General features: G+C 49.1%; 2 long non-coding RNA genes across 2 annotated transcripts in view; both read left to right on the top strand.

The window, feature by feature from the left end:
- Window positions 1–27515, top strand: part of LOC115295583 — a 61043-nt gene that overhangs the window by 7153 nt on the left and 26375 nt on the right. Inside the window, exon 4 of the long non-coding RNA XR_003910483.1 lies at window positions 11250–11410. This is a non-coding gene — a long non-coding RNA (uncharacterized LOC115295583). The remainder of the gene's footprint in view (window positions 1–11249; window positions 11411–27515) is intronic.
- On the top strand, window positions 299–5051 carry LOC115295584. Its single transcript, XR_003910485.1, has 2 exons — window positions 299–393; window positions 4877–5051. It is a non-coding gene; the product is annotated as an uncharacterized LOC115295584 (long non-coding RNA).

Below are 27515 nucleotides of genomic sequence, written 5' to 3'. Positions count from 1 at the left end.
GACATGTGTCATTTGTGAGCCAAATCCAGAGTGTGGTCGTGTGTGGAGGTGTGTGTTGGCGTTATCTGTGCAGGGAGTGCGGTGGCCCCGCGTGTGGGCTGCTCCTAGGCGAGACCCTGGAGGAGGCGGGACCTCTGCTGGGGGCCGGGGGCGGGGTATTCTGGGAAACGAGGCCCCGCCCACCGCGGAGGCGAGGGCGCTGGGCATGCACGTGGTGCCGGCGTCTGTCCCCTCGCCTGGTGCGGGCTGGGCTTTGTGACAGCCCCTCGGTGTCTACAGTGTCTCACTTGATGGCTCCTGGCGGCAGAGCGCCTTGCCCCCTCCCTGTGTTCCCCGGGCCAGTACTCAGAGCCTCCTCCCGAGAGGAGTTCTTATCCCCACCGCACCGCACAGGTGAGTGGCCTCAAGCTCGGAGAGGTGAGGGAACCCGGTGCCCTCGGGTCCCTAACGCCCCAACTTGCTGCCCGGGAGTTTACGGCGAGATAAACGCCGTGGGGGAGGGGAACTCTGAATAGCATGACCTTCAGTTGCCCCCAAAACCTTGTCTTAGGGTGCTTGCCAAAATCTCTCCTGAGACCTTTCAGAATTTCTAGCCCATGATGGAAGGGGAGGTCTAGGTTTAGTGCCGTGAAAACAGAGTTGGAAGAATGGAGATGTTGGATATGCTTGTAGGGTAAAATATGAAACTTCCCAGAGGGTATATAGTTGAATAACAAAGAAGCTAATTGTCCATAATTAGGCTTAATACCCATTGTGGAGTAAAGTATTCACATCTCTTTAAACTCCACATGGTTGTAATTCAGATTTGCTTCTGGTGGGACTGTGTCCTCCTCTCCTCCACTTACTCCTCCTCCTTCCTTCTGTTCTCATTCCTTACTCTTTCTTCTACCATATTTTCCTGTGCATTTGATCTATTAAGTTGAATCATTGAAATTGACCCCTTTTTTATGTAGATCAAAACAAGTTAAAATGTTGGCAGTTCTGTATGTTCAACCTAATACATTTTGGAAAGCTCCTTTATGTTTTATAATATGCAGGGAAACCTTGATTAGAGTTGCAGAAATTCTGAGATTCTCACAGATGAGAGCAGCTTGGGATTTATGCATCCTGGCTAGAGGAGCGGCGTGTGAGGTGTTGGAACTGGCAAGTGCTGGCTTCCCAGGTGATTATTAAATATTCAAGAATTTTGGAAGCCAATTGTTAAAAACCATGGATAACCTGAAATTGGCTAAGTAGGGAGTGCTTCCACTGTGGAAATTGCCTTCCCTCTCCACCCTCCTTGGATCCAGTTTACCAACACACTACTAGCTATTAGGTTCATCTTGGGCCAAGTGAAGTCAGAGTAAAATCAGCTTTCCCAGAACCAGACAGATCCTCAAATAGAAATCAAGACTGTGGGCAGAGTGGAATGGATGCTGGGGAAGAAACCAACAAGTTCTGTGGTTGTGGGAGAAAGCACTGAAAACTTGGGGATGAGCTATTATAGTTCACCTCAGTTAATATTTATCAAGCATTTAGCATGTGCCAAACACTGTTGGAAGTACTCTATATAGGTTAACTCGTTTGGTCCCCACAGTGACCTTATGAAGTGGATATCATTAATCTCCGTATTTATTTTACAAATGGAGAAACTGAGGCTCAGGCTAAGTAACTTGGTCAAGATATACAAGATTATACAGATAGCAGTAGAGCTTGGCTGTTTAGCTCCAGAATGTATGCTCTTAATATGGGCACTCACTGCCCATATTAATATCTGTTGAGTTCTGCAGTAAAACCCCCAATTCTCATTGTCTTCCAGTAATAAAGGCTTATTCTAGCTCATGTTACACGTTGGCTTTGTGTCAGCCGTAGTTCTTCACATGTCTTGTTCTGCGACCCAGGCTGAGAGCAGCCCCTGCGTTGGCCTTTCCCCCAAAGAAACAAGCAATTCTAGTAACAGGTGATGATTCTTAAGGTTCAAGTAATGTACAACGCCTGTTCCCCCCAGGCATTGCAAGTCACATGGCCACCTGCTTGGCAATGAATGATTAGGAGCTATTTTAGGTTAAGTTCTCCAGAAGTAGACTCTGAGTCAAGGATTTGTGGGTAAGTGATTTACTAAGGAAGTGTTCCTAGGAGAATCCAGAAAAGGAGTAGGGGAACAGAACGGAAGGGGACAGGGCTGAGTAGCATCAGGCAAAATCCTGGGATGAACGTCCCCCTGCAGGGCGTTCTGGAGTGTAAATTATACCTCAGAGTCTATCCCAACTCCAGGCAGGGGACCTAGGCTTTCGTATTTTCACAGCTGTCTGTCATTGGCTAAGGAGCAGAAGCAACTGAGCAGTTTGGACTTTCCAAATGTGGGTAAAGCAGCTCCAGTAGCCCTGGAACAGCCCTTTCTAAAAAGAGTCACAGGTGCATGGCTCCTAGAAACAAAGTCACACAGAAATTGGGAGAAGGACCGGAACCTGGAGAGATGAGATCTGAGCAGAGCACCAGTAATGTCTGCTAAAGAATCGTTAATGCCATCTTCCACACGGCCTCTACTTTACACTGTCTTATTTCTGCATCAAAGGCATGACTGCGTTTCTCCTGTGGTTAATGGTGTGTCTTTGATGCCAGGCAGAGGAGCCACAGTTTACTGTGATTGGAACAAAAGGCAATGGGAAGTCATTATGGGTGGTTCATATTCCGGTGTAGTTATTTGATGACCACAGATTCCTAACACTGAAATCTCTCTAGAGTGAAGAGAGATGTGTGTAATACTGCAGAACTATTCTGGCAGTAATAGCCCAGAGTTAGCACAGCCTCCACAGGTTAAGAGCAGTGTCCAAATAAGATTTCTCTACTCAGACCCCAGCTGCCAATTCAAGGGGTCCCCAGGCCATCCTCACTTCCAACCAATGGGCTACAAATTCAGAGGCTCCCATGACCTCCTCAGGTTTCATGATTTGCTAGGATGATTTATAGAACTCAGGAAAGGGCTATTCTTAACAGTTTTGTTATAGAGGGTGTAAATCAGAATCAGTCAAATGAGAGACACCTAGGTGAGGTCTGGGAGGATCCCAACCATAGATTTCCCATGCCCTCTTCCCTGAGGAATCAGGATGTGCCACCTTCCCAGCACATAGAGGCATTTACCAGCCAGGAGGCTCCCCCAAGCTTTGGGTGTCTGCAGTTTTTGTTGGGATTTCACTATATACACATAATTGGTTGAACTGACTCTCCAACCCCCTCCTCTCCCAAGAGGAAGTTAGGCTGATATCATGTGGCTCAAATCCCCAACCCTCTAGTCACATGGCTAGTCTTTCTGGTGTGACCAGCCCCCATCCTGAGTCACTCATTAACATAAACTCAGATGTGATCTAAGGGTCCCATCATAATTAACAAAGACAATCCATTGGGAAAATTAGGAAGAGTTTAGAATCTCCCTTCCAGGAACCCAGGACTAAGACCAAATTTTTTATTATATATCGTGTATCATCAGATTAAAGAATCACTGAGGGGCGCCTGGGTGGCTCAGTCAGTTGAGCATCCGACTCTTGATTTTGGCTCAAGTCATAATCTCACAGTTCATGGGATTGAGCCCTACACAGGACTCTGTGCTGACAGCTGGGGTATTCTTGGGGCTCTCTTGCTCACTCTCTCAAAATACATAAATAAACTTAAAAAAACATATTGAACCCTGAGCAGAATTTTCTTTTTAAGTTTATTTACTCCTTTTCAGTAATCTCTACACCCAATGTGGGGCTGAAACTTGTAACTCTGAGATCAAGAGTTGCATGTTTTTTCAACTGAGCCAGCCAGGTGCCCAGAGCAGAATTTTTTAAAATTCCACTGATAGACATATATGTAAGAGCAAATGTAGTACACCAAGGATAAAGAAAAAAATCTTAAATGCAGCCTGGGATATAAGACAGATAATTTATAAAGAAACTAAAATAGATTAACAGCAGACTTACCTTTAGCAGCAATAGAGGCTGGAAGATAATGGAATGATATCTCCAAGAGAATTTGAAGGCAGGTTGCTCTTACTGAAAGGTCGAACATAAAATAATTGTAGGACACTATAGTAAGATTTATATATCATCATGAGGGAAAGGTAATATGTTACTGAAGTTATCATCCATTTGAAAACCAAAACAAGGGCACCTGGGTGGCTCATTCGTTAAGCATCCAACCCTTGACCTCAGCTCAGGTCTTGGTCTCAGGGTCATGAGTTCAAGCCCCGTGTTGGGCTCTGCACTGGGTGTGAAGCCTACCTAAAAATATATACATACATACATGCATAAAATCTTAAAAATAAATATAAAAACCAAAACATGGTTTTAATGATTTGATATAACTCATTCCAAAGTATATCACCCCATCCTTTGCTTCTTAACAGAAGGTTCAAATTCAACATTAGTGTGTCTTAGATAGACTCCCAGGAGTTCCTGATGTCTGGTAGGCTGTTTGCGCCTGCATTAAATGGTCCTACACTGCTGTGCTTTCTACTTCTCACTGCCTCACTGTGGTGGTTTTATTGAGCCTTTTAATCTGTGGCTGCATTTAATATGCAACTGTTGGAATATGGACCAGGGACTTTTGCTCTCTTCCAGTGTCTACCGCTCACTACATGGCACTATGTGGCAGATTATTCCCAAACCAGGCACCACAATATATCACATCCAGCATGTTCTTACAGTGTAATGTTGACAGTCCACGCATCATGTACGCTTTCTCCCCTTGAATCCGAGTGGGCCCATGATGCTGTGTGACTTACAAGGTCATACAAGATGATGCAGTTTCCACTCAGTCCTCTAGAAATGCTTGTTCTTGGAACCTAATCACCATGCCACAAGGGAGAGGCCACATATGGGTGTGTGTGACAGTCAGCCGTGGCCCCATTCCACAGCCAGCACCAGTCTCCAACCATCTGAATGAGAGAGTGAGCCTTCAGCTGATTCCAGTCCCAGCCTTCGAGCCACCCCAACCGATGCCAACTGGAGCAGAAGCAAGTCTTCCCTGCGAGCCCGGCGCAAATCATGGAGTTATGAACAAAATAAATAATGGTTGTGTTAAGCCTCTAAGTTCAGAGTGGTATTCACAGCAATAGATAACTAGAAAATCGTGTGACTCCTTCTCCTTCACTGCCTAGAAGCAGCTCCAAGTGTTGGTTGGAGCTCTTGGGGAGCCTTAACCCAAAGGTGTCCCTTGCCAATTGTAAGGAAGTGCAAATGTAAGTTATTTCGTTTCCTCCTGCTCTAGACAAAGCTGCTTTGGTTCAAGAAAGAGAAGAAAGCCCATTCAGTTTACCTCAGGAGAAGGAGTTTTTATGAAAGGATGGGCAGGCTCATGGGAATCCAAGCACAGAAACTGCACCGCCACGCGTGGGTGGGTGTGGTCTTTCTGCCCCTCTGCACACACCCCCTACTCTTTTCTCTTTCCGTGCTTTCTCATTTGTTGACTCATCAGTTCAATAGTGGCTCATCCTCCCTCCTCCCATTTCCTGTCTACATCACTACCTTTGTAATTCAAGTGCCTGTTACTGATTCTGTGGCGGCCCTTCTTGGATTTCCCAATCCCCAGTTCTTGAATGGGCATCTGATTAAAACAGTTCCCCTTTACTGAGCCAAGTCCCACAAGGCATGAGCTGCGGGGCTCATCACAGCCCAGCTGACCTTGCTCAGGTGTCTGTCTTGAAACAGTCAGCTGGGACCCTGGAGGGCAGGTTTTCAGGTAACAAGAAAAATGGAAGCTAACACTGGGCCCTAGCATGAGCTTCAGATGAGAGCAGCACATGGTCAGGAAGTGGCAGCCCAGCGCAGGGTCGGGAACAAGGAGGAGGAAGAGGAGCCATGGCGGGGAGCAGACCGCAGGGTCTGCAGGTCTCGGGAAAGCTTTCAGGTGCATTTCACCCTTGAAGGCTCCATGGTATCCTACATAGAGTCCGGAGTCCAGCAGGCTTTGTTCAAACTCCAGGTCAGCCCATTTAAAACCTGCGAGACTTGGGGCCAATTACCCGTGCCCTCTCCAAGTCTCGATTTTGTCATCTGTAAGATGAGACCAGTCCCAGCCTTGCCGGGAGAGGGTGGGAATTAAATAACTCTGTTAAGTATTTAACACACAGTCTGGCTCATCACAGCTACTCACTAAACGTGGGCTTCCGTTCTTCCTACCCTTTGGAGTTGGAGTTCGCCCTTCCAGATTGTGAAATGTGCCAGGACAAAGATCCTCTGACTGGAGGTCAAAAGGCTTCTCACGTATTACTCACCCCCTCAGAGGAGTTCCCTACCTCAGGGCTTGGCACCTTGCAGAGGTGAAACAAGCCCTGCATGAGTCCGGAAACCCCCTGATGGACCCCAGCTACCAGCCTCAGCCTTTGGACTCCCAAAAATCTGCAAAACAATTAGGCTGCAAATGGTTTGGAGTTAACCAAAGAACACACACAGGAGAAATCTATTGACTAGGGGCACCTACGTGGCTCGGTCCGTTGAGTTTCTGACTTTAGCTCAGGTCATGATCTCACAGTTCTTGAGTTGGAGCCCTACATTGGGCTCTCTGCTGTCAGCACAGAGCCTGCTTCAGATCCTCTGTCCCCCTCTCTCTCTGCCCCATCTTTGCTCTCTCTGGCTTTCTCTCAAAAATAAAAATTAAAAACATTAAAAAAAAAGATAGAAATCCATGAATAGAGGGGCTCTGACTGACTCAGTTGGTGGAGTGGTGAAGTGTCCGACTCTTGATCAGGGGGTCGTCAAGTTCGAGCCCCATGTTGGGTACAGAGTTTACTTTAAAAAGATTTTAAAAATGAATAGAAATTTATAGTGCGACAACATTGAAGCAGTGCTTTTGGATGGGTCCTCTCATTTTAAGAACTCAGTGAAATTCTAAAACCGGGGGGCGGATCTTGCTCCTCTGAAGACTCGCTGTCCTCAGGCCATTCAGCAGCACTTCTTGAAGGTCAAACATCGCACATCAAAGGTCAGCACGGAGGCTGGGTCCTGGATCAGGCTTGGGGTCCAAGTCCAGCCCTGCTGTTGACTAGCTGTGTGTCCTTGGACAAGTCACTCACTCTCCAAGTCTGCATCTCCACGGCTATAATAGAAAGGTTGGGGGTACCTGGGTGGCTCAGTCAGTTAAATGTCCAAGTCTTGATTTGGGCTCAGGTCATGATCCCAGGGTCATAGTATGGAGCCCCACATCGGGATCCACACAGAGCATGGAGCCTGCTCGAGATTCATTCTCTCTCTTACCCCCATCCCCCCCCCCCCCCCCCGCCTGGCTCTTGTGTACTCTCTCTCTCTCAAAAAAAAAAAAAGCTGGACTAGATGATTTCCAAGAGGCCTCAAACTCAGCTAGGGAAGGGGTATCTTAGCAATTAAAAGAACCCTCAGTTGGGGCACCCAGGTGGCTCAAGTCAGTTAAGTGTCCAACCTCAGTTCAGGTCATGATCTCACGGTTCATGGGTTTGAGCCCCACATTTAGCTCTGTGCTGACACCTCAGAGCCTGGAGCATCCTTTGGATTCTGTGCCTCCCTCTCTCTCTGACACTCCCCTGCTTGCGCTGTCTCTCTCTGTCTCTCAAAGATAAATAAAAAACATAAAAAAAAAAAAAAGAGTTGGATGGTCAACCAACTGAGCCACCCAGGAACCCCTATTAGATGGAGTTGAGCGGGAACAGACGGGCAAGTTGTCCCCTCCCTTGCCAGCTCCATTCCCTGAGGTGGGGCTCACGGGACAGACTATATCAGTGACAGAGATGGACCATCTTCTTTGCACATCATACAGTGTCCTGTAAGTGGATTGTTGCTCTTGTTACATCACATAGTCGTCATGTCACATCAGTGTCATCAAGAAGTCTTCATTGGACAGTGTCTCAGGCTTTTTTTTTTTTAATGTTTTTATTTATTTTTGAGAGACAGAGAGAGACAGCGCAACGAGGGGGAGGGTCAGAGAGAGAGGGAGACACAGAATCTGAAGCAGGCTCCAGGCTTTGAGCTAGCTGTCAGCTCAGAGCCTGATGCGGGGCTCGAACCCACAAACTGTGAGATCATGACCTGAGTCGAAGCCGGTCGCTTAACGGACTGAGCCCCCCAGGCGCCCCAGTCTCTTAGGCTTTAAAGCCTACGGGTCCGGAGTTACTCAGGAACTAAGCCAGGTTTGGGCCTTTTATGTCCCGGAAGCTGCCCTTTGTCTGCAGGGCAGGCCCCAGAAAGGACTCTTCCAATCTGGCTGGGAAACAATTTGTGGGGCAGGGCGCTGGGGAGGAAATCTTCCCCAACAGATCACACAGCCACCAAATTAAAGGGTAAGCCCACCTGGATGGATTTTGAAATTCCCAGATCATTTCTTCCCTGGCCTTGGCATTCTGGGTTTCCCCTCAGGCCATACTGCTCCTGGGCTGAATGGATTGGGTCCCTGGGGCTCTGCGTCCTTTCCTTTTTCTTGTTTTGCTTTTTCCAGGCACTTCTCACTCTGCTTTGCTACAGATGCAAAACTGAAATTGTGGCCACCACATTTGTTTGATTGTTAATCACAGAAATATTATTTATAATAAACAGATTTGAATCATGTATACTGTTGATGTCTTTTTTTTTAATGCTTATTTATTTTTGAGACAGACTGACTGTAAGTGGGGGAGGAGCAGAGAGAGAGGGAGACACAGGATCTGACCCAGCTTCCAGACTGCGCTGTCAGCACAAAACCCGACGCAGGGTTCAAACTCACAAACCATGAGATTATGACTTGAGTCAAAGTCAGATGCTTAATTGACTGAGCCACCCAGGTGCCCCATCCTGTTGATAAGTCTTAAAAAAATTGTGGCAATATAAATATAACCTAGCATTTTAAGCCCTCGAGTGTACAATTCAGTGGCATTAGGACATTCATGGTGTTGTGCAAACCATCACCCCTGTCTAGTTCCAGAACGTTTCCATCGCCTTAACAGGAAACCCCACACCCACTCTCCATTCTCCGCCCCCAGCCCCCGGCAACCACTAATCTTTTTTTCTTTGTATATTCGCCCCTTGTGGATATTTGACATAAATGAAATTATGTGTCTAGGTGGCTCAGTCAGTTAAACATCTGACCTCAGCTCGGGTCATGATCTCAAGGTCTGTGGGTTCTACTGGCAGCTCAGTGCCTGGTGCCTGCTTTAGAGTCTGTCTTCCTCTCTCTCCGCCCTTCCCCTGCTCCCACTCTGTCTGTCCCTCTCTCTCAAAAATAAAAAAACATTTAAAAAATTAAAATAAATTGTGTGTCTGGCTTCTTTTGCTAAACGTAATGTTTTCGACATCCATCCATGTTGTCTTGTGTCAGTGGTTCATTCCTTTTTAAGATTGAACAGGACTCCATTGTATTAATATGCCACATTTTGTGTATCCTTTCATCAGCGGACATCCTTAATCCTTTACTTTTTTAATGTTTACTTATTTTTTGAGAGAGGATGCGTGCGAGTTGGGGCGGAGCAGAGAGAGAGACTGAAGATCCGAGTGGCTCTGAGCTGATAGCAGAGACCCTGATGTGGGGCTCAAACCGTGAGATCATGACCGGAGCAAAGTCAGGCGCTTAACCGACTGAGCCACCCAGGCTCCCCCATCCTTTATACTTTTAAAATGCTTTTGTATACATTATGTCAGCTGATCCTCACAGAAAGTCTGGGAGGTAGTCAGGGCAGGTCCTATTCATTATGATGATGATTCTCCCCATTTTGTAGATAAGAAGACTGAGGCCCATGAAGGCGAAATTACTTGCCCAAGATCTCATAAGCTAGCTAATGGCAGAGAGCCAGATTCAGAACCCCGGGTCTCTCCAGTTTGGATGACCAAAATCTTGGCTGGGCAGTTTGCTTTATAATCCCTAGTCACTGTCCTTCCGCCGAGGAGATTCTGAGGGGACATGCGCTCCCCATGGAAAAGGCAGGTTAGGACCGGTGAGGGCCCAGCCCTTGGACAGGCCCAAGTTTAGGACTCGTTTTGTCCACTGTCAAAGTCTGTCGCTGCCTACAGGGCCTGATCTTGCCAGGCCTCCGCTCAGACCTTCTTGAGGACCCCTCTTCTATCTGCATGAAACCTCCTGGCCTCAGGAGCCTAGCGCCCAGGAAGGGCCGGGACTGGGTCCTGGGACCCTGGACTCTCAGCTCCATGCCTGGCAGTGAGAGTTCCGTATGTTGGCCAGCTTCGAAGGGCCCAAAGGTGCTTTGATTTTGGCTTTTTTTCTCCCCGGCAACATGTCACTGGTAGCGAAGTAGCAGCCTCCCACCACCCAGGGCAGCCCCTTGGGCTTCGTGACTTGGAAGGAATAACAGTCAGGGAGCCCCAGGCCCTTAGCACGACTCAGCAGGACTTGGGGGAACCCACTCTGCAGCAGTGAGGGTTCCATTCCTGCTCAAATAACAATGAAACCACATAATGAAAGGTTTGGAAAACAGAACAAAACAAGAATGACTCATTATCTTACTACCCTGTTGCTATTTTGTTACTACCAAAACTTGTTTTGAGGAACTCCCTTGGACTAAGATTTCCTCCCTTTCTTTCTTCCAGGTGTCATGAAAATAATACAAAATATTGTAATGTTTTAAAAATTATCGGGGCACCTAGGTGGCTCAGTCAGTTAAGCGTCTGACTTCAGCTTGGGTCATGATCTCACAGTTCAGGAGTTCAAGCCCTGTGTCGGGCTCTGTGCCAACAGCTCAGAGCCTGGAGCCTGCTTCAGATTCTGTGTCTCCCTTTCTCTCTCTCTGCCCCTCCCCTGCTAGTGCTCTGTCTCTGTCTCTCTCTCAAAAAATAAATTAGTTAAATAAACATTAAAAACAATAAAAATTACCTAAGATCTCATGACAACCACTGTGAACATTTTGCATATTTCCTTCAAGTCTTTTTCAACCTTGTTTCCATAATTGAGATTATACAGAATATACAATTTGCTTAGTAGATATATTTTTTCTTATGTCACAGGTTTCTAATCAGCACAGATTCTCTCTCTCCCTCTCTCTGCCCATCCTTCACTCGTTTTCTCTCTCTCTCTCTTTCAAAAAAAACATTTTAAAAAAGCACTATGTGTTTATTATAGATATTTGGGGGGGGAAATTACAAAAAAGAAAGGAAATAAAAATTACCCAGACTATCTTTTCCACCAGACAGAAATTTCAACATGCATTTATTTTACATGTTTATAATCCTACTGAATATAGGTTTTTTAAAATCTTTTTCCCATGTATCTTATAAACATTTTTCCATGCTGCCTCATAATCTTTATAATTAACTTTATTTTATTTTTATTTTTAACAGGTTACATATTGACATGATACAATATTCAGAAAATCTGAAGGCTCTTCAGTGGAAAGATCTCTTTCTACCTTGTTCCGCATGTGCCCATTTTCTCTCCTGTGGCGCTCACTGTTACCATTTTCTGAGACTCCTCCCTGAGGCCCCTCTACGCTAGGAAACAGGTAGGTGTATATTTAAATGCATCCCTTCCCCTTCACTCCAGTTTTTACACTAAATGATCTACCACACTCTTTGTCAACTTCTGTTTTAATGCAACAATATGTCTTAGGGGTTTTCCTGTTTATACTCAAAGAGAGCTTCTCCTGGGGACGCCTGGCTGGCTCAGTCTGTAGAGCATGTGACTCTTGATCTCAGGGTTGTGAGTTCAAACCTCACATTGGGTATAGAGTTTACTTTAAAATAAAAATAAAACGACAAAGGCCGCTTCTTTATTTTTTTTTTCATACCACAAAGGATTCTGCTCTGTACAGGTGTAGCATAACCTGTTAAATTGGCCCCACAGTTGCTTCGGTGGCTCAGTCCATTAGACGTCTGACTTCGGTTCAGGTCATGATTTCACACAATGTGGGTTCGAGCCCCTCGTCGGGTTCTGTACTGACAACTCAGAGCCTGGAGCCTGCTTCCAATTCTGTGTCTCCCTCTCTCTGTTCTTCCCCCATTCTCTCGAAGATAAATAAACATTTTTTAAAATTTTGTAAATAAACAAAATAAACAGGCCCCTTAGATGAACATTTAAATCATTGCCAATCCATTGCAAACAATACTGCAGTGACCGTCACTATCGGTGTCACTATACACATACCCTTTCTCATGTGTGAGCGTCCATCTGTCCAATAAACTCAGAGAAGTGGAACCACTGGACCCAAAAGTGAGCACACTTATAATGTTGATGGCTGTGGCCAAACTGCACCCTGCAGGCAGCGGCAACATATGATTTAACCCAGTGTCTAGCCTTAATTACGCTCCCTATCGTCTGTTATCCCTAAATAACAGAGTTAGGACCAACTTCAGGCACAAGCCCATATCCCTTCATGGACGCTCAGATGTAGTCTGCAACATATTGGAGTCCCTTTAGGCGACAGGCACTTGCTGGGCACTGAGCTACAAAGATGTGTAAGACAGGGCGCTGTCCTGGGGAGCTGGTCTACGGGGGAGTGGAGGCTAGAAAGGTGGGGGCGAGGAGGAAGGGATATGTAAGAAGAGCGCTCTCCTCCCCCCCCCCCCGCCCAGCAGGCCCTAAACTCCCATAGACGGAGAGCTGGGTCTGGTTTTTGCTCTTTTTGTGCTAGCACCCAGAGGAGCACAGGGTAGGTAGCGAGCTCTCAATATACAGATGAAATGATTGAATGTCTGGTGTGGAGGAAGTGGGGAGAAGCACCGGAACTGGGACCATGGTCAGGTCAGGTTTCACAGAGGAGGAAGAACGTCTGAGGGTTACCTTTTTGAGGATTAATTTCACCAAGTAAAATTCCAAGCCAGAGGGAGGAATGTCTTGGTCTCCTGACTCACAAAGGACAGCTGGGCAGGTGCGACAGGGCGTTGGGGGAGGGGGCGGGGCGAGGCGTGATGGCAATGATCTGGGGGCAAATCTGAATGGGTATAGTTTGGGGGTCCCTTTGATCAGCCCTGGACAGTGGGCATTCCCAAAACCAGGCAGAAGGTCTCTGCGCTGAGACACAGAAAGAGAAGGGAAAACAGCAAGTGAGGACTGCCAGAGGGAAGTTCCCCACACTTCCCCACTCCGGGGCAGAAGGCAGCTGCGTGGGGTCTGCCCCGCCCCAGACTTGAGTACACCCTGTGCAGCCTGAGTCCACACCCTGCCCCTGTGGGCTGCAGACAGGATGCCCCGCCCCTGTCCCACCAAGGATCACGAACCCTGAAGGCCAGTCTGAGCATTCACAAGCCCCAGCGCCATCCCCAGGAACACAGGTGCCCGTTTCTCTCTTTACGGAGGAAACCAGCATGATGTCAACTCCTCTAGCCCATTTCCTGGAATTTTAGAAAGACAGAACAGTTCTTACAGAAAATCAAGCATGAACCCATGTCCTATCAGTCTGCCCATTTTACAGGGAAGGAAACTGAGGTCTGGAGATGTGGAGGTGGCCTGCCTGAGGTCACGGAGAAAGGTAGAAGCAGAGCTAGGGCTAGAAACCCAGCTCCTGGCCGTGTCCAAAACTGTCTGCTCTGACCCAGGGGATGGAAGCCAGGATGGTGACCTAGATGTGGGGCTAGAGAGGGGAGACCAATGCCAGAGCTGGAGGCAGGGTCAGAGCTGGGGTAGGGTTGGGGTCAGCTACCCACACTTGCCCCAGTTGCTGGGTTATAAATCCTCCGGGAATTCCAGATATGCCACTCATGACCAAGTTTTCTGCTTGGAAGCAGGTCTGCCAATGTGGGTTTAAGAGAGGTGGGGGCCCAGAGAAGACAGGTGTGCTGAGAAGCGGCCCAGCTGAGGGAAGGGTTGCCACGCCACCGGGTTCAAGGGACCGCTTTGGTGGGGAGCTGTCCCAGCCCTGCGCTCCCAGGAGCCCAGATGGCCTCTAGCAGTGACTCAAGATTTGCAGTGAATGTTCTGGGAACCCAGCCAGAGGGGGAAGGGGTGGCAGCAGGCCCAGACCCCTCTGTTTCTGGACTAAGGGTGGGAGGCTACCCCTTCTTCTGGCCTCTGGGGACATTGACTCACCTTTGGAAACTGCTCATGCTCGAGGGTTTGCCAGAGTTTGACGTTATCTGCATAAAATCCTTAAGAGAGTCTCCCCTGGGGATTTAGACTCTGAAATACCTTTCTGGACACCCCTCCAGCCCCTGGGCTGCTCCTCAACTAGGGATCCCCCACGGGTGAGGGGTCTGTGCATTCCTTTGTCCTGAGATGGTAGAGAAACAATTCACCTGCTAGAGTAGACAGACCTGAATGAAATGATGAAATAACAAAACCGCCCTTTACCACATTGGGTGTGTGTGCCTTCAAGTTCTTTGGTTCCTGGTAATCTTCATAGCACACCTGTGAGGGGTTTGGGAGATAGGGAAACTGAGGCCCAGGACAGTCATGTCCCTCATTCCAGGACACAGAGAGGAAAGGACCCAAGTCAGGGCTCCACGGCTGTGGCCTGGACTAAGTGACCCTGCCCCCTCAGATCCTCCCCTGAGGGCCCGCCCTCCCTACACAACCCACCCCAAGCCTCCCCTGGATGGTTCGCTGCTTTTCAACCAACTTACTCAGAGAAAAATTGAAAACCACTGGTAGATCAGTGGTTTTTTTCAGACTTTGCGATTATAAATCACAGTAAGAAGTGCGTTTAACATCACAATGCAGTAACTGGACACACAAACATAATTTGTAGCGCTTAGGATAATTTGCAGTGACTTCACTTGTTTATTTACAAATATGTAAAACCAAATTCAAAAAAAAAAAAGACCAAATTCAAATTTCAAGAAATAATGCTTCCCTTAGATGCACTCTGGCATTCTCTAATCTCTGCTATTCAGTGTCATTATGGTTCTTTAAAATTTTTTTTAATGTTCATTTATTTTTGAGAGAGACAAAGCATGAGTGGGGGAGGGGCAGAGAGAGAGGGAGACAGAAGGAAGCAGGCTCCAGGCTCTGAGCGGTCAGCACAGAGCCTGATAGAGGGCCTGAACTCATGAACATGAGATCATCACCTGAGCTGAAGTCGGACGCTTAACTGACTGAGCCACCCTGTTTGAAAAGTGCTCATGTGACTCACTGCATCGATTCCATGACCTGTTTGGGTTGTGAAGCTTTCTTTTTCTTTTCAGATTTTTCTTTAAATTCTAGTTATTTAACATACAATATTGCAATATTGGTTTCAGGAGTAGATTCAGTGATTCATCACTTACATACAACACCCAGTGCTCATCCCAACAAGTGCCCTCCTTAGTGCCCATCAGCCGTCTAGCCCATCCCCCACTCTCCTCCCTCTACAGCCCTCAGTTTGTTCTCTAATAAGAGTCTCTTATGGTTTGTTTCCCTTTTTCTTCCACCTCCCCCAAACTTGTTCATCTGTTTTGTTTCTTAAATTCCATATATTAGAGAAATCATATGGTATTTGTCCTTCTCTGACTGACTTATTTCGCCTAGCATAATGCACTCTAGTTCCATCCATGTCATTGCAAATGGCAAGATTCAATTCTTTTTGATAGCTGAGTAATAGTCCCTTGTGTGTGTGTGTGTGTGTGTGTGTGTGTGTGTGTGTGTACCACATCTTCTTTATCCATTCATCAGTTGGTGGACCTTTGGGCTCTCTCCATAACTTGGCTATTGTTGATAGTGCTGCTATTAACATTGGGGTGCATGTGTCCTTTTGAATCAGTGTTTTTGTACCCTTTGGGTAAATAGTAGTGCAATTGCTGGGTTATAGGATATTCTATTTTTAACTTTTAAAAAATTGTCTTAATATTTATTTATTTTTGAGAGAGAGATCGAGCACGAGCAGGGGAGGGACAGAGAGAGAGAGGGAGACACAGAATCTGAAGCAGACTTCAGGATCAGAGCTGTCAGCAGAGAGCCCAATGTGAGGCCCGAACTCATGAACTTTTAGATCATGACCTGAGCTGAAGTCAGACACTTAACCAACTGACCCACTCAGGAGCCCCTATTTTTAACTTTTTGAGGAAACTTCATACTGTTCTCCAGGGTAGCTGCACCAGTTTGCATTCCCAACAAGAGTGCAAGAGGATTCCCCTTTCTCGGCATCCCCTTCAACACCTGTTGTTTCTTGTGTTGTTAATTTTAGCCACTCTGACTAGTGTGAGATGGTATCTCATCATGGTTTGGATTTGTATTTCCCTGATGATGAGTGAGGTTGAGCATTTTTTCATGTGTCTATTAGCCATCAGAATGCCTTCTTTGGAAAAATGTCTGTTCATGTCTTCTGCCCATTTCTTAACTGGATTATTTGTTTTTGTGGGTATTGAGTTTGATAAGCTCTTTATAGATTTAGGATATTAGCCCTTTATCAGATAGGTCATTTGAAAATATCTTCTCCCTTTCTGTAGGCTGCCTTATAGTGCTGTTGTCTCCTTCGCTGTGCAAAAGCTTCTTATCGTGATGAGGTCCCCATAGTTCATTTGCGCTTTTGTTCCCCTTGCCTGTGGCGACATGTCTAGGAAGAAGCTGCCCCAGCCAGGGTCATAGAGGCTGCTGCCTGTGTTCCCCTCTAGGATTTTGATGGTTTCCTGTCTCACATTTAGGTCTCTCATCCATTTTGAATGTATCTTTGTATATAATATAAGAAAATCATCCAGTTTCATTTTTCTGCATGTCGCTGTCCAGTTCTCCCCACACCATTTGTTGAAGAGACTGTCGTTTTTCCATCAGATCTTCTTTCCTGCTTTATCCACTACCTGAAGTTTGAACAGTATCTTGGTGGTTGGCAACTGGTCCGCTCCCGGCCTGCAGGTGGGCAAGGCAGGCAGTGAGGATGCAGGTCCAAGTGTGTCCACTTTGTATGTGGTATGGAAGACCCTGAAGACACAGGGAGGATACATCTGCCTGGATCTCACCTCCAGTTGTTAGAAGCAGAGGAACAAAACTCCTCACCTCACACATATCACGCGGCAGACACGGATTAATGGCAGAAAGAATCGGTACCTCTTAAAGGCTGCATTAAAGTATTCTACAGCTGCCATAACAAAATACCACAGACTATGATTTAAACACGTTTACTTTCTCATAGTTCTGGAGGCTGGAAGTCCACGAGCAAGGTTGCCAAAGGCTTAATTTCTCTGGAAGCCTCTTCCTTGGCTTGCAGCTGCCCTGTTGCCACCTCCTAACATGGTCGTCCCCCCAGAGTCTCTCTGTGTGTCCTAATGTCCTCTTTTTACAAGGACACCAGTTAGATAGGATTAGCCCCCTGCCCCCAACAGCCCCATTTTAACTTAATTACCTGTGTAAGAGCCCTCACTCCACATGCAGCCACGTTTAAGGAACTGGGGTTTAAGCTCTTCGACATATGAGTGGGGGATGGGGTGGGCACCATTCCAGCCTTAACCAGGAGGAACTCTGCGTTCGGGCTCATTAGCTCAGGCAGTGTCACCCCAGCCTGGGCCCTGTGGGCCTTGTTCCTGTTTTAAAGAGGGAGAGCTGGTGTTGGGACAGGGGACCACCAGCTGACAAGTGACGGCAGAACATCTAAGTTCACACCCCGCCTGTCTCATGTGGCCTTCTGTGGGAGACGTGGAGGGAGCCGGGCTGAGCTTTCGAGGGCGCTCCTGGAGGCAGAGGGGAGGGGAGCGAGGCGGGGGCAGGGGCTGGACCGCATGGACCTGGCAGGTTTGTCCAGACGCAGGAAGAGGAGCCGGCTTTCCAGGCAAGGACGTGCAGAGCTGGAAGGCCCTCCTGAGAGCTAGAGCGCCTCCCCCATTTCAAGGCTGGACGGAGGGGGTGCGGGGGAAGCCTGCACAGCGCGGTCTGCGTGTGAGCACCCCGCGTCCTCCCTCTCCTCAGACCAGGCCTCACCATGGGTTTCTCCACGCTCCCTGTGGAACCGAGACTCAGGTACTTACAGAACACTCCAGACATGGACGCTGGGAGGAAACAGGACCGCGCAGGGGCCTCAGCCTCTAACGGTGGCTAAACGTGTGCACAACACCCGAGGTGAAAACAAGCAATTGCTGATCACAAACGTTCCAAGAGCACGAGCGTGTGGGCTGCACACACACACTCACATATACACACTTTTTTCCTCCTTTTTAAGCTTTTCACACAGAGACATTCTGTGGCTGACTATGGAGTCAGCATCAGAGGGTCGTTTCTGTCTTCTGGCTTTCCTCCCTCATGTCCCCGCACCCACTGGAATTCTCCAGGTCTCGCCATGCTTCTACAAGTAAGGCTTTTGCTAGACAAACTGATCCTTCTGTGACTAAAATCAATCACCTCTCAAAGTGTTTGTTACTGTGCTAAAAGACCTGACCAATGGTGTGCTGGTAAATGTTGAACAATCAGCTCTGCAGGGGGGAAAAAACGATATATCAATAACTTCGGTTTTTTTTTTTTAATTTTTTTATGTTTATTCACTATTGAGACAGAGAGAAAAAGAGCATGAGCAGGGGATGGGGCAGAAAGAAAGAGGGAGACACAGAATCCGAAGCAGGCTCCAGGCTCTGAGCTGTCAGCACAGAGCCTGGCACGGGGCTCGAGCCCACGAACCATGAGATCATGACCTGAGCCGAAGTCGATGCTCAGCCGACTGAGCCACCCAGGCACCCCTATATAATTTAATTTTCAATGATGGCTGTGTTCAACAATGAGCTCACAAATTTCCTGAATCTTTAACAATGGACTCCTGTAAGTCTGCATGAACCGGCTCCAGCACACCCTGCTTGGAGTGAGGCAGGTGGGCACAAAGTCGAGGAGGAAGAAAGAAACCCCTCTTGTCACCCAAGCAATACAGCAGGCCAATAGGAAAGACGGTGTCAGGTGTTCAGGAGACAAAGAGAGTCTCTGGACCAACACAAATCAATGGGGGGCGCCCCTCTGTTAGCCCCGGAGACTCCATCCAGGACTCCAGGTCCTGGCCCATGCCTTCCCCTCAGGCGGTTCTCCTGTCCTGGCAGATGGGTGGTGGCATCCTGCAGGGCCCCCAACCCCACAGGGCACCCCCTCACCCTTGTCCTGAAGGGAGGCTCAGAGAATTCAGATCACCTTTGTTCAGTGCCTCTGGTCCGGTGGTTCTGCTGAAAGACAGGCCTCAGGCGGGTGAGGGGAGGCAGGAAGGGAGGGGCCTGTATTCCCACTGGGAGCCAGAGGGGCCCCCCCAGCGATGTGCCTTCCCATCCAACGCTCCCCGCAACGGGGATGACACAGCCCTCAGTGAGTCTCGATTAGGTCGGTCCCGTGGAAACTTGGACAGCACTGGGCACCTTTCAGTGCTGTCCAGAGTGGGGAAGAGGGTCAGGGCCCCAGGCACGCGGATCCCACCAGACCCCAGCAAGGGGCCCCAAGCTGGGCTGACAGCGCTCTGTGGATGGCGGGAGTGGGGGAGAAGCGTGACAGTGGTTGCTGTAATTGCTTTAGGGGAACCAGTCCAGAGTCAGCCAAAGGCACTTTGTTTTCTGTAAACAGGGCAGAGAGAGGGCACTGGGGACAGGAAGCGGTGGCTCCCACTCCTCCAGTCTGTCTGTCCCCATTTCTGACCCATCAGGCTAAGGTCTCGCCAGCTCATCCCAGAGCCTCTGAACCCTGTGTAAAATCTCTGCGAGGCTTTTCTGAGTGTCATTTGCCGAAGAACCCAGCTGCCTCCCAAAAGCGTCAGCCTGAGAAGTGGCCGCAAGCCCCAACTTTCCTCTGCAGCCTTGCTTTTCCCTTTCGCTGCCCTGTAAAATGGGCTTAATCACTGCCTTCCCACCCAGTCAAGGAGTGGGAGGTCATGGGTATGAGTGGAGTGCTCTGACTCCCAGTGGAGGCTCTGGTGGTTCTGGGAAGGGGTGATCATTGCTTCTTTGAGCCCCTCACTGCCCGCTGCCGAGGCTTCGTTTTACAAAGGTCATTTATATGGGTCCCCCATTCACTCACTCTTCGAAAACTCCCTGAGGACTTGCCCCAAGCCCTGATAGGACTGTCCCTGTTGGTTCCCTGACCAGCTTCCCGCATTGGAGATTTTTCAGGCCTCCCTGCAGAGGCCCCTGAGACCAGCCTGTTACTTGAAGCTCAGGGAGGTTGGTACCCACACTACTAGGTGATGGTCAGCCTCCCACGTGATCCAAGAAGGGTGGGCCATAAGGCTCCAACCTGGAGTGGGGGGCTACATGCCTGGGAGGGCTGCCAAGGTCAGTCTGTGAGAGTTCTGGGGTAGAACTTACAGTTTTCTCATACTCATACACACACCTTTCCTCAGAGCCTTTGCAAATGCTGTTCCCTCTGCCTGGAACCTTCTTTCTTCTTTCTGTTCTACATCTGATTAACTTCCGCTTATCTTTCATGCCCCAGCCCAGCCACCACTGCCTCCAGGAAGCAGCCTTCTCAGTTCTACATTTGTAACAAATAACAAATGTCTATGATTACGGTTTTCATGGCCAAGGGTATCTGTTTATTGGAGCTAACTTTTTGGGGTGTGAAAATATGATTAATGTCTGTGTGTCTACTAGAGGCTTCCCAAGAGCAGGTGGAATGTCCGTTTTTGCTCATCTTCATACCCCAGTCTGAAGATTTCTTGAATGAATGGATGACACGAGCCACCACCTCTGGGAGGCCCTCTCTGTGTGCCATTCTCTATCTGGCTGGCTCTCTAAGCAAGGAGGTGACTCAATGAGAAATGTGGGTAGTGGAGTCACACGAATTGGTTCATAGGGGCCCTGCCACTCACTAGCTAAATAATAACCCTGGGCGAGTTACTAAATGGCTCTGTGCCTCAGTTTCCCCATCTGTAAAATGAGGGTAATAGTAAATGAGTTAATGTGAGTGAGATGCTTCAAGCAAGGTCAGGCAGGTAAGTGCTCCAATGAACGTGGGTGCTATTGCTATTTTTGTATCTCAGGTACCCAGTCCTCAGAGCTGGGGGCATAATAGGTTTTCAGTGAAGGTTTCTTTTTTTCCCCATGTTTATTTACTTTTGAGAGAGAGAGAGAGCAGGAGAGGTACAGAGAGAGGGGGACAGAGGATCTGAAGCATGCTCCGCGTTGACAGCAGAGAGCCTGATGCAGGGCTCGAACTCACAAACATGAGATCATGACACTTAACCAACTGAACCACCGAGGCGCCCTCAGTAAAGGTGTCTTTTTTTTTTTTTAACATTTTATTTACTTTTGAGAGAGAGAGAGAGAGAGAGAGAGAGAGAGAGAGAGTGTGTGTGAGCAGGGGAGGGGCAGAGAGAGAGGGAGACACAGAATCCAAAGACAGGCTCCATGTTCTGAGCTGTCAGCACAGAGCCTGACGCGGGGCTCGAACCCACGAACTGCGGGATCATGACCAGAGATGAAGTCGAACGCTTAACCAACTGAGCCACCCAGGCGTCCTCAATAAAGGTTTCTTGATTGAACCAGCAATGTTTGGGATTGGCCCTGGAGAGAAGTAAACTGAGAGAGGAGAGAGGGAGCCTGGGGTGAGGTAGAGAGAAGACAGACAACATGGAAATCCAGCTGGCCCCACATCCCCTGACAGCAGCAAGGCTTTTTCCGCCTAACGTCACCAGTTCATTCCAAGAGGGGCAATTGATTCCAGGTCGCTTTTTCCCCAAATACTTGTAGAACGTGCCTCATGGTTTCAGGGACACCAGTACAACCAGCTGGCCTCCCCTCCCCAAATGTCTGGGTTTCGGCTTGTGCAACCTTCCTCTGAGCTTCTAGATTGGAATTTTTTGTGTGTTTATTTTTATTTTTGAGAGAGAGCAAAATAGAACGAGCACAAGCAGGGAAGGGGCAGAGAGAGAGGGAGACAGGAGACAGAATCCAAAGCAGGCTGACCGCTCCGAGCCTGACATGGGGCTCGAATCCACACACCAGGAGATCTTGGCCTGAGCCAAAGTCGGACACTTAACCGACTGAGCCACCCAGGCGCCCCTTCTAGATTTAAACCATTGCAAACTTTCCTCTGTGTTCTTCTGGCCTTAGGGAAACCCTGTTGCCCTTTGCACTTGGACCCCGGGACTCTCTGGCATTCTTGCTTTGTCTTTTCAAATCCTCAGTACCTAATGAACAATTCTTCATATTAGGTTCTCTCTGCAAAAATAACAGGTGCAGTTTCTGTCTCCTGAATGGATCCTGACTGATGAATTCATGTATCCTTGAACTTGAAGCTCAAAGTGATACAGTTAGAAGCTGGAGACTACCCCTTCCCAGCCCCCGCTCCTCTCCCTCACTCCTTACTTCAGCCCTAAGGGGAAAACAGCGGCTTCGGCCCCTTTGCGGGAATCCCGTGGACCAGGCAGGGATATGCTGCTCTCAGGGATATCTAATCAGCTCTGGAAAAACTGGGCCAACAGTTAAACCACACAAACAAAAGAGCTGCAACTCCACACAGAATCGCCTGCTTGGGGAAATGCCAAGACAAACAGTTGCGGAGCTCTGGGCCCCAGTAGGGGTGCAGGCTTCCTGGGCCGGCATGGAGTCATCTCGAGAAGGAGGGGCTGGGGTGGGGTTCCATGGTGTAATGGTTAGCACTCTGGACTCTGAGAAGGAGGGGCTGGGCCCCCAGAATCTCTCCTTCCTGACTCTGAGTCTTCCCTCATTCCCTCCAGGATTCTCCTGTACAGGCTGCTCTATTCTTCTACTCTAGAACCTTCTGGTAAAACAGAGAGCCTTCCAGGGCTTACCTTCCTGGTGTGGGTCAAAGGCAGAGAAGTGAACCATGGGAGCTTCTAAAAACACTGATGCCCGGGCCCCACCCCAGAGATTCTGATCTGGCCCAGGGCCAAAGCTCCCGAGTGATTCGACTGTGCGGTCAGAATCGAAATCCACGGAGTTAAAAGAACAGACAGCATGGAGATTCTCAAATGTGAGAGTGCATCAGAATTACCTGGGGGGCATGTGAAGCTGTAGCCCACTGGGCCTCCCCCCACCCCCGCCCCAGGTTTTAGGAGCAGAATCTGAGAATGTGTGGTTCTTACAAGATCCTGGTCTGGGGACCACATTTTGAGAAGCCCTGGCTCAGGAGTCAGACAGCTCAGGTTCAAATCCCACCTCCGCCAGATGTGGTTAACTCTCCACCCTGAGAAGGGTTTGTGAGGCCTGAAAGACACAACTTTCAGCAGTTGCCTGCATGTAATAATGTTGAATAAACACTGCAATTGCTACGGTTATGACATTTGGGAGGTGAGGCTACAGAAATCTTGAGCGATGGCATGTTACTTTGAACCATCGTTTATTTATTTTTTAAAACAGAGAGTCACTGCTGAGCTCTTTTTTTTTTAATGTTTATTCATTTCTGAGAGATGGAGAGAGACAGAGCCTGAGTGCGGGAGGGGCAGAGAGAGAGGGAGACACAGAATCTGAAGCAGGCTCCAGGCTCTGAGCTGTCAGCACAGAGCCCGATGCGGGACTCAAACCCTCGAACTGCGAGATCATGACCTGAGCTGAAGTTGGATGCTTAACTGACTGAGCTACCCAGGCGCCCCTGAACCATCATTTTAATCAGAGCCTCAGCTTCCCCATCTGTAAAATGGGATTAATGATACCCTGGCACAGCCCACTTTCAAGGTAGTGGAAGGATCAAAGGAGTTCCCTGATGTGAACACCTTTGGGATACTATAAAGCCTGGTAAGAGAGTTTTATTAGAAAGGAGTCAGGCAGGCACACAGTCTCAAACTGGAGCTCAGTGAGGACATCTGAAACACATTCACACGCTGGTGAAAGAGGGATTCTAGTGCCTTCCTCCAGCTGCCTGCGTGCTTGCCTGCCACCCTCAGGCATTTGGCACGCCAGGGTTGGGGAGTGGCTGGTTGGCTCTCCAAACATCTGAGGGGAAGAGATAGGGGGCTGGGGCACAACCACCCCCACCCCACCAGTATTTCTGTTAAGAAAAGGAATGTGCTGGAAGAGCCAAAATCTGCGCAATCGAAGATTCCCTCCCCAGGCCCTTGCCAACCGGTGGCCACGTAGGTGCCCTTCCTCCTGGATCCTTCCCCCTCCTTCCAGTCGGCCGGCCCCCACACCTCCACCCAGGAAAGCTGAGGGGCAACCAGAAAACCTATTCTGCTTGGCTCAGGAACTCATTTAGTTGGTTTCATCCTTTTTCAGTCCAACTCACAGACACATACTGCATGTCTGTTGGCATAAGGCTTTTTAAAAGGCTTGTTCACATTCATACTTTCTGAATAAAAAAAGAGGGGTGAGCTGCCTGGGTGTCTCAGTTGGTTAAACACTCGACTCTTCATTTTGGCTCAGATCATGATCTCACGGTTGGCAGATTCGAGCCCCAATTTGGGCTCTGCACAGATAGCACAGAGCCTGCTTGGGATTCTCTGTCTCCCAATCTCACTCTGCCTCTCTCTCATAAATAAATAAATAAATAAATAAATAAATAAATAAACAAACAAACAAACAAACAAACATTGTTTTAAAAGACAAATTTGGGAGGAATGGCCTCCCAAGGGGCTCGGCTGGAAAAAGCTGAGAGCTCACATCCTGGCAGTAGGACATGAGAAGTGGTCCCCACATTGCTGGTTGGGAAGGGCACTTGGACCTGACTTGACTCAGGGGCAGTTTGATAGAAAGGTCAAAAGCCTGAAGATATGCATTCTCTGACCTGGGATTCAGGCTGAGGAACCCATCCCAAAGAAATATCACAAGATGGTCAGCCTGGCTTGAGTCTTGGATCCACTGGTGGATGACCTTGGGCCAGTTACGGCTTCATCCCTAAACAAGGGCTTGATAATTGGACCCCATCACCCAGGGTTGAGGAAGAAATGAGACAGTGCCTCATAGGTAGTGTGTGCTCAGAAATGTTAGTATCTTGGTTGGGGTCCCCCCACATGCAGACCCCCAAACGAGGCTTTGGAAGGGGAGCCCAGGAGGCTCATGGGATCATGGAGACATGGAGACAAGGAAGGAAGGAAGCTCACACAGGGAGCATTTACACATTTATCAAGCTCCACACAGAATGAGCTGTCTGCTTGGGAAAATGCTTGGATGTAGAGTTGGGAAGATGAGGGGTACCCGGGTATCTATTCTTTTATTCTTGCTTTTAAAATGCTCAGGGGGGTGCCTGGGTGTCTCAGCTGGTTATTCATCCAACTTTTGGTTTTGGCTCAGGTCATGATCTCACAGTTCGTGAGTTCGAGCCTTGCATCGGGCTCTGTGCTGATAGTGTGGAGCCTGCTTAAGACTCTGTCTCCCATTTTCTCTGCCCCCCCTCCCCCACTTGTGTGTATCACAACTCACAATACCAAGTTAGGGGCACGGGGGGGCTCAGTCGGTTAAGTGTCCGACTTCGGCTCAGGTCATGATCTCGTGGTTCGTGGGTTTGGGCCCCGCATCAGGCTCTGCACTGGGGGTGTGGAGCCTGCTTGGGATTCTCTGTCCCCCTCTCTCTCTACCTCTCCCCGACTTGTGTGCTCTCTCTCGCTCTCTTGCTCTCTCTCTCTCTCTCTCTCTCTCTCTCTCAAAAACAAATAAATAAACACTTAAAAAATACTTTAAATAGGGCACCTGGGTGGCTCAATCAGTTAAGCATCCGACTTCGGCTCAGGTCATGATCTCGTCATCTGTGAGTTTGAGCTCTGCGTCAGGCTCTGTGCTGACAGCTCAGAGCCTGGAGCCTGCTTCAGATTCTGTGCCTCCCTCTCTCTGCCCCATTTCCTGCTTGTACTTTCTCTAAAATAAACATTAAAAAAATACTTTGATGTTCAGGACTCTGCCTCCACAATTCATTTACGTGAGCGGAAAATAAAGCTTTCTCCGATTTAAGCCACATATTTTGCTTTCCTGTTACACGCAGCTGGGTTTAATCCTTATCTGAAGCTGGAGGCCGGTGGCTGTCCCATCAGGAAGTTGTCCAACTGACCCATGGAGACCCAATGACACAAGCAGGTGCCAGGGAAAGGGACCCCATTCGCCCTACCCACCCCCCTGAAGCCTAATTATGCAGTGAAAAAAAGTCCTCCTAGGTCAGGTTTCTCCCTTCTTGCCCAGACCCCTGGCTCTCCAGCACCCCCTTGCTGGTCAGAGGTCCTAAGGGACATGCCCCAGGCCCCCAGCCCTTCCCCCACTCTTCTTCACAGCTTGTGTGTTCCATGTGCCCCTCCCCAAGGCCTCTCCTGTGTCAGGCAGCAGCTAACACGTCTAACCAGTGGATTGGTGTTACTGGGTTAATGTGTCACCCTCCCAATGAGCAGATGTGCATTTCTGATGGGGGCCCAAAGAAGACAAGGCCTTGTGCCCAGAGCAGAATGACGCGCAAGTCCCCAGAACCACCGCTGCTGGTCTCACTTCCCTGTTCTCTTCCTCTTCCCTCCTGCATCCCATCCCCTCCCTTGGCACAGCTGGCCGTGGCCACAGCTCCGCCTCAGCAAGTGCCGGGCCCCCACCCTCCACTGCCATTTGGCCTGACTGCCATACTGAAAGCGAAAGGAGGAGTTGGAACAGAAAGAAAAATAATAAAACCACGGAAAGAGCAGAAACAGCTGGCAGAATATTGGAAAAATTCCCGGGCGGGAATTCCCAGCCCTCAAGGGCTCTACCCAGCTGAGGACATTCTTAAAGGGCAATCCTGAAATTCGGTGGCAACACTGTTGCCAGCTCAGGGGGGTACCTGAGCCCTGGCCCATCACCCCCCCCCCACCAGGCAGGGTATATGTGCTAGTCGGTGGGTGGCCTTGTGTTTTGAGGTGGGAGCAAAGCTAAGGTGGGAGGGAGAGGGGAGGGCTAAGGAGTACACGATAGGCCGGGACCTTGATCAATAGGCTAAACAGTGGCTGAGGGTCCAAGCCCTTCTGGGATTTCAGGGGCCGGGACCTTTCCCTGGGCCAGAACGCAGCCAGCAGAAGGCTTGGCAGAGCCCGGTGGCCCAGAGGGGTGCTGGCAGGTGTGGGGAGGGGCGCCGAGAAGAGGTGGCCTTGGCAGCGGCTGGGCAGTGGCAGCCAAAACATGAAATTGGCTGTTCTTACTGAAGCCGCAGTACGATTCTGCATCCGCTCAGGAAACGTGGATGAAACCTGGGAGAGGCTGAGACAGGGAGCTGGCCTGTGCGCCTGCAGGGGGCATGGCGGTGGTGGGCAGGCCGTGAGACAGAGCAGAGACACTGCTGCCCCCCCAACCCCCGGCCCCCGGAAGCCTGGTCCCAGCCAGCCCTGGGGCCAGTACTGGGACTTCCAAATGGGAACGTGGGGGTGGGGAGAGGGGGCAGTGGAAGTGGGTCCCTGGCTCACATGAACCCGAAGCGTGGGGATTGGCTGTGGACTTGGCAAAGGAGGCAGAGTCTGGCCTTGGTGCAAATCCTCACCTCTCCTGGCCCATTCTGGGAGACCAGCTCCTGGGTGCACACTCAGGGCCCCATCCACCAGAAAGGCTCTCTCACCCCTCCGTGAATTGCAATGAACACTAATAAAAATGATCCACACTAAACTGTCCGGCGGTCCTCTGATCTTCCAAGTTCATTCATTCCAGGCAAGGGAAGCCCTGTCCATGGATTCTTCTCAGTCTTCACTTTTCTCCCCATCTTCAGTGAGGCCAGGGGACTGCCCGGCCCTGCCCCTGCCATGCCTCTGGCCACCTGTCCCCCAGCTGATTCCACACACACACCCCAGATCACTCTTCTGAAAACGCTGGATCCCCACTCCTCTGCCTGGTCTTTGCCACATTACCTGCCAACCTGAC

The sequence above is a fragment of the Suricata suricatta genome, chromosome 7 (assembly GCF_006229205.1).
Source record: "Suricata suricatta isolate VVHF042 chromosome 7, meerkat_22Aug2017_6uvM2_HiC, whole genome shotgun sequence".
Classification (NCBI taxonomy): domain Eukaryota; kingdom Metazoa; phylum Chordata; class Mammalia; order Carnivora; family Herpestidae; genus Suricata; species Suricata suricatta.
The sequence above is the reverse complement of the archived record's forward strand: the minus strand, read 5'-3'. Positions and strand labels throughout refer to the sequence as shown.